General features: G+C 36.5%; 1 protein-coding gene across 1 annotated transcript in view; it reads right to left on the reverse strand.

Annotated features, from left to right (window-relative positions):
• Positions 1 to 8,036, reverse strand: part of CNTN5 (contactin 5) — a 671,487-nt gene that overhangs the window by 315,729 nt on the left and 347,722 nt on the right. The gene's annotated exons all lie outside the window — the stretch shown is intronic.

The raw sequence follows: 8,036 nt of genomic DNA on the forward strand, positions 1-8,036 counted from the left end.
ATACCTGTGGCAGATTCATTTCGATATTTGGCAAAACCAATACAATGTTGTAAAGTTTAAAAATAAAATAAAATTTAAAAAAAAAGAACCCCCCCCAAAAAGAACTGTATAATGCAAGTAAATTTTCCAAAATATATGTGAATTGAGTCTTTCAAAGACTACTCTTTGGCTACAAAATTAACCATATATTCAATTTGTCTTCCCAAGTTCTCAACTTGTCCTTAGCCAGGCTGGGCTCCCTGTGTTATATAGCCACTTCTCACCAGCTATTTTACATATGGTAGTGTGTATATGTTGATGCTACTTTCTCCATTCCTTTCACTCTCTCCTTGCCCTACTATGTCTGCAAGTCCATTCTCTACATCTGTGTCTCCATACCTTCCCTGCAATACCAGGGTGCATCACTATCATTTTTCTAGATTCCATATATATGCCTTAATTTATGATATTTGTTTTTCTCTTTCCAATTTCACTCTAATAAGGACTCCAGATTTATCCACCTCACTAGAAATGACTCAAATTCATTTATTTTTTATGGTTTAGTTAAATTTTTACATATAATCTATTCCTTGGCCAAATAATAGTATTTCTCTTTCACAAAAGTGTGCTGGACTCATGACTATGTTTTTTCAAATTCTGAACTCTTTCTGAAATACATTCTACCTCAAATCCTATTTAAGGACTATTTCAAATGCCAGTTCATCCAAAATATCCCTCATTTTTCATCCAGATTTAATATTCTGCTTTTATTTTTTTAACTCTCAAGAGTTATTTTTTATAGAGTGGAATACACAAAGAAGTGGCTTGAATCAAACAAGAACTGGGCTTTCTGACTCTGTAGCTTGCTATGTGTGTGACCTATTATCCCATTTAAAAGGTTGAGGTTGATTATATGTCCCTTACAAAGGGGCCTTATTCTGAGGATTAATATTAAGTACTGCATATATAAAAGAGCCAATTCTCAATAAAAGGTAGTTATTTTGTTATCTTAATAATCCTGTTAATAATACCTATGTAAAATCTATTAAGAACCCTGTGTTAATATTTCTATGTTATTATTTCCCTAAATAGCTGTATTACAATTATCTATGAGTTAATTTTATTGCCCTTTAGATAGGTACCACCTTGAGGGATGGGATTCTCTCTTACTTTTTATGACCTGGCATAATGTTTTACATTCAGTATGTATTGAACAAAGTTTTGTTTTCACTAAAATAAATGGAATTAAATAGAACAGTGTCTAGGCAATTTGGCTTTAGGAAAAGAAGTGGAGCTCCTAACTCCAACTGAAAAGAGAGAAAAACAAAAATAAATTGGTACCCTGAAACCTCGAGATACAACTAAGAACACAGTGATCCCCTTATATGTTTGTAGCTATCTATCAACTATCTCATAAATAATTATGTCATTTGAACAAAGAAATGCAAACATGCTAATGATATCATGTGTAGATTATCTTTTATGGAAATGACCTGCAGGTTGTTTTTCATTGTTGTCAAGACTACTGTGTCTATGCCCTAATTTGTAAACAACCCACTAATTCCCATTATGAATCAATCATAGTTGAATTAGATCATGATTTATGCAAAACTGAAAAGAAATGACTGTAACTCTCAGAGGAAGATAAAAATGTCCATCATAAAATACTTTGTTTTCTGAACATCCTAGGAATCTTTCATTATTTTATAGTCACTGAAGAGTTACTTGGGGAGGGAGCAGGATCAGTCAGTAGCATGTACGTAGATGCTTGAATTCCCAGGTATTTTAGATGTTGTTTGTCTTAAAGACAATTTAAGCTGAAAGTTGTAGTCTGGGGGGGCGTTTGGAAAACAAAAACCTTTAAGCAACTAGTGATTTGTTCAAGTTGTGCCTATGTGGAGATCATAACCAGGCAACTTGTGCAGCAATTTGTAGTAATCGGGGTAAATTAACCATAATTAAAAGTAGACTTTATGAACGATTTGTTAAACTAGGAATTAGCTAGGGATGTAAAACCACAAACTGGAGAAATTTCTTGCACAACTGAACCAGAATTATTTTGTCGTCACTTGCAGATTAAATTAACTGACTTCCTCAGTGTTACGTCCCTTGGGAACTGAGGCATGTTGGGGCTTTCCTGGTGTTTCAGGTCGTAAAGAATTCGCCTGTAATTCAAGAGACCCAGATTTGATTCCTGGGTCAGGAAGATTCCCTGGAGAAGGGATTGGCTACCCACTCCAGTACTCTTGCCTGAAAAATTCCACGGACAGAGGAGCCTGGAGGTTACAGCCTATGGAGTGGCAAAGAGTCAGAAATGACTGAGAGACTAACCCTTTCACACTTCACTTGTATTTAGCAATTTTTTAAAAAGTGGAAGTGAAACAAATTAATGGTGAAAATTGCTAAAAAAAAAAAAAAAAAGTTGATGACCTTTGAAGAGAAACCTTTAGATTTCCCATGATCTTCATTGGGAAATATTAGGGACAAATAATTTGAAGGTTTCTTACACGCATATTTTCTGTCTTTAAATGGATGTCATTAATTTGAATATTTATGATAATTGTTATATTATCTAAACATACTATTGAAAATTGAATCATTTGAAAATATGAAAATTCTTTTGATTTTCCATTCCCACTCAACTATTTGTCATGGTATGAGAATACTGTTACTCAATAACTTTGAATTACTTGGGGGTGAATGATTGCCAGAGGAAGAAGTTTAGAAACACTGGATATCCCTTAAAACAAGGGAGATCTACAATGGGGAAAATATTAAAACAGCCCAGAAGCATCACATGCTGGCATCTTTAGAATTATTTTTTGTATACCATTTGATCAATTGATCAGTGTGTCACTGAAACCAAAGAACAAATAATATTTCTTATAACTGGACTGCCAATCAATACCTATGTAATCTGGTAGTGGATTAGTCACCAAGTTGTGTCTAACTCTTGTAACCCCATGGACTGTAGCCTGCCAGGCTCCTGTGTCCCTGGGATTCTCCAGGCAAGAATACTGCAGTTGGTTGCCATTTCCTTCTCCAGGGAATCTTGCTGACCCAGGAATCAAACTGGGGTCTCATATCCTTCATTGCAGGCAGATTCTTTACCAACTGAGCTACAAGGGAAGCCAAAAAGTGAAAGTTTCTCTGTTGTGTCCCACTCTTTGGGATCCCATGGACTCTACAGTCCATGCACTTCTCCAGGCCAGAATACTGGAGTGGGTAGCTTTTCCCTTCACCAGGGGAACTTCCAACCCAGGGATGGAACCCAGGTGTCCCTCATTGCAGGGGGATTCTTTACCTGCTGAGCCATAATGACAAGTCTAGTTCATCATAAAGTAAGATGAAGAAAGAGAAAATTAAAATCAAGATGAAATTTTGACCACTGTGTCTCAGTTTTCAGTTAGGTTCCAAGATTTTTTTTTTTTAAAGGAAAATTGGATTTAAATTTAGGTCTTTATTTGGAGGATTTTCTTAACATTTGTGTGTGAGTGTGTGTGTGTGAGAGAGAGAAAACGGCCTATGAAGTTGGTCATGCAGATTTTGAGTACAGACAGGGAAGATGAATTAGAATTATCAGAAACATCATGGACACTGAAGGAATTCTATAAGTATTCTCCATGTGGATTGAAATGCAACATCACTGCAGGGCAATCTGATTGCTAAGATTATCACAGAATCATTGACAAATATAAGACTTGCTTTAAAGCTCAGCATTATGATGGATGACCTTGAACAAGTCACTTACTCTCTTTAAGTTTCAAAATTGTTATATCAGCGATGACAATATCTAATTCAGAGGGTTGTGAATTGCTTCATACTATAAATTAAATTAAATTTGAGCTAAATTTATTTCATACTATAAATTAAATTTCATACTATAAATTAAATTTGAGCTAAATTTATTTCATACTATAAATTAAATTAAATTTGAGCTAAATCATTTACTGAAATTTCTACTAACTACAGCTTCTTGATACATTTCCAATGCTGGAAAAGCATAAGAAGACTGTTCGTCCTCTTGAGTTAGGATTTCAAATGTTATTGAGGTTTCAGTTCAGTCAGCTCAGTTTGGTCGCTCAGTCGTGTCCAAATCTTTGCAACCCCATGAATCGCAGCACGCCAGGCATCCTTGTCCATCACCAACTCCCGGACTTCACCCAAACTCATGTCCATCAAGTTGGTGATGCCATCCAGCCATCTCATCCTCTGCCGTTCCCTTCTCCTCCTGCCCCCAATCCCTCCCAGCATCAGAGTCTTTTCCAATGAGTCAACTCTTCCCATGAGGTGGCCAAAGTACTAGAGTTTCACCTTCAGCATCAGTTCTTCCAATGAACACTCAGGACTGATCTCCTTTAGGTTGGACTGGTTGGATCTCCTTGCAGTCCAAGGGAGTCTCAAGAGTCTTCTCCAACACCACAGTTCAAAAGCATCAATCCTTTGGCACTCAGCTTTCTTCACAGTCCAAGTCTCACATCCATACGTGACCACTGGAAAAACCATAGCCTTGACTAGACATACCTTTGTTGGCAAAGTAATATCTCTGCTTTTCAATATGCTATCTATGTTGGACATAACTTTCCTTCCAAGGAGTAAGTGTCTTTTAATTTCATGATTGCAATCACCATCTGCAGTGATTTTGGAGCCCAGAAAAATAAAGTCTGCCACTGTTTCCACTGTTTCCCCATCTATTTCCCATGAAGTGATGAGACCAGATGCCATTTTCTTCGTTTTATGAATGTTGATCCTTAAGCCAACTTTTTCACTCTCCTCTTTCACTTTCATCAAGAAGCTTTTGAGTTCCTCTTCACTTTCTGCCATAAGGGTTGTGTCATCTGCATATCTGAGGTTATTTATATTTCTCCCTGCAATCTTGATTCCAGCTTGTGCTTCTTCCAGCCCAGCATTTCTCATGATGTACCCTGCATAGAAGTTAAATAAGCAGGGTGAAAATATACACCTTTGACATACTCCTTTTCCTATTTGCAACCAGTATATTGTTCCATGTACAGTCTAACTGTTGCTTCCTGACCTGCATGTAGGTTTCTTAAGAGGCAGGTTAGGTGGTCTGGTATTCCCATCTCTTTCAGAATTTTCCACAGTTTATTGTGATCCACACAGTCAAAGTCTTTGGCATAGTCAGTAAAGCAGAAATAGATGTTTTTCTGAAACTCTCTTGCTTTTTCCATGATCCAGCAGATGTTGGCAATTTGATCTCTGGGTCCTCTGCCTTTTCTAAAACCAGTTTGAACATCTGGAATTTCGCAGTTCACATATTGCTGAAGCCTGGCTTGGAGAATTTTGAGCATTACTTTACTAGCGTGTAAGATGAGTGCAATTGTGCGGTAGTTTGAGCATTCTTTGGCATTGCCATTCTTTGGGATTGGAATGAAAACTGACCTTTTCCAGTCCTGTGGCCACTGCTGAGTTTTCCAAATTTGCTGGCATATTGAGTGCAGCACTTTCACAGCATCATCTTTCAGGATTTGAAATAGCTCAACTGGAATTTTATCACCTCCACTAGCTTTGTTTGTAGTGATGCTTTCTAAGGCCCACTTGACTTCACATTTCAGGATGTCTGGCTCTAGGTGAGTGCTCACACCATCGTGTTTATCTGGGTCATGAAGATCTTTTTTGTACAGTTTTTCTGTGTATTCTTGCAACCTTTTCTTAATATCTTCTGCTTCTGTTAGGTCCATACCATTTCTGTCCTTTATTGAGCCCATCTTTGTATGAAATATTCCCTTGGTATCTCTAATTTTCTTAAAGAGATCTCTAGTCTTTCCCATTCTGTTGTTTTCCTCTATTTCTTTGCATTGATTGCTGAGGAAGGCTTTCTTATCTCTCCTTGCTATTCTTCAGAACTCTGCATTCAGATGCTTATGTTTTTCCTTTTCTCCTTTGCTTTTCACTTCTCTTCTTTTCACAACTATTTGTACGGCCTCCTCAGACAGCCATTTTGCTGTTTTGCATTTCTTTTCCATGGAGATGGTCTTGATCCCTGTCTCCTGTACAATGTCATGAACCTCTGTCCATAGTTCATCAGGGACACTGTCTATCACATCTAGTCCCTTAAATCTGTTTCTCACTTCCACTGTATAATCATAAGGAATTTGATTTATGTATTGAGGTTTACTAGTATGCTACAAGGAGTAGAGGAGAGAGAAGGGAAACATTAGAGTAAAGGTTACAAGGTGAGAAAATAAAGAGTCTGATTTGGGGGATTGTGAGAGTCCATTTTAATTAAAATACTTTGGAGTTTTTTTTTGTTTTGTTTTGAAAGAAGAAATAAATGGGTAGAGATACACAGAGAGTGAAAGAGAGTTGAACAGTTAATAAGGCAGGTGTAGATTCTGAACTTCATGTTGGTAGGTACACTGCACATTCTAGTCACAACTCCATTCCTGGCATCAAGCATTATAGCATTGCAGGTATGTTTAAATATTAGTGTGAACCATATGAAATACTTGCTCTTCATTCATTTTTAAGTGACAAAGTAGAAATTTCATAGATTTCAACTTCATATCTATTAGATGGACTAATGGAAAAAACATGGAAAATGTGGAGAACTTCAAATATACTCATGGGTTATTATTGTATTCAGTAGAAGATTATCAGTAATTTAAGCATGTATATGACATCTTCAAAGCTGTGCTTTGAGAATATTCCTCTGGTAATGGGGAAAACCATGGCTTTTATGGGAGAGTAGGGGGAAATGGAAAAAAAAAAAAGAAGGAAACCCAAGAAAAATGGTTAAATGCATGCTTAAATTGGATTGAAAATTTCATTTTCTATTGATTGAAGTTTTGCTCAATTGGTCAGTTGATTGAAAGGATGGTAGAATAAAACAGAGATCTGTTCAAATTGGACTGAAATAAATCTCGAGTGCAATCATACCAATTTTTTTTAGAATAAATCTTTAAAAGACTAGGGCAAGCAATTCAAATTGTTTCCAAAACCAAGTAGATACTCTTCTTAAAGATGTAAAAATTATAGCAGGATGGATAAGAATGTTCTTACCTTTTTATATGTCCAACTCAAATCTATTTGAATTAATTTATTAGAGATATATGTGATTTTAAGAAATTTACTCCTACAAATTTTTTAGTCTATACCTTAACTTTCCTTACTAGTACATAAATTAGAAAATAGTATATAATAATTATATAAAATTTGTAAAGTACAGGAAAGCACAAAATTAAAATTACCTATAATCCACCTCTTAGGGGTATTCTGTGAACAATTTCGGGCATCTACTATATGTAGGCATAGACACAAAATTGGTATCTACTTATATTGAATCTATTCCTGTCAGCTATACTTATTACATTTGTTTGTTTTCACGTCTTGTTCTCATATTTGTGAGTATAAATTAGCTTTTACACTTTACAGATCTCTCTGCTTTTCACTCTTTTGGGCTTCCATGTTCAGAGGCTTGGCTTTGTCTACTAGTAACATTCTTAGTTTCACTTGCCTCCCTTCACTATTTCTATCAATGTCTGAGTCCCTTCCTCAAATATTAATCTTGACACCAGTCAGCTGCCCAAGACCAAGTAAAATATATTTAGGCTTCACTAGACCCCTAATATGCAGAGTACATCATGAGAAACGCTGAGCTGGAAGAAGCACAAGCTGGAATCAAGATTGCAGGGAGAAATATCAATAACCTCAGATATGCAGATGACACCACCCTTATGGCAGAAAGTGAAGAGGAACTCAAAAGCCTCTTGATGAAAGTGAAAGTGGAGGGTGAAACAGTTGGCTTAAGCTCAACATTCAGAAAACTAAGATCATGGCATCTTGTCCCATCAGTGCATGGGGAAACAGTGGAAATAGTGGCAGACTTTATTTTTCTGGGCTCCAAAATCACTGCAGATGGTGACTGCAGCCATGAAATTAAAAGATGCTTACTCCTTAGAAGGAAAGTTATGACCAACCTAGATAGCATATTGAAAAGCAGAGACACTACTTTGCCAACAAAGGTCTGTCTAGTCAAGGCTATGGTTTTTCCTGTGGTCATGTATGGATGTGAGAGTTGGACTGTGAAGAAAGGT

Source organism: Bison bison, unplaced genomic scaffold (genome assembly GCF_000754665.1).
Source record: "Bison bison bison isolate TAMUID 2011002044 unplaced genomic scaffold, Bison_UMD1.0 scf7180017864262, whole genome shotgun sequence".
NCBI lineage: Eukaryota > Metazoa > Chordata > Mammalia > Artiodactyla > Bovidae > Bison > Bison bison.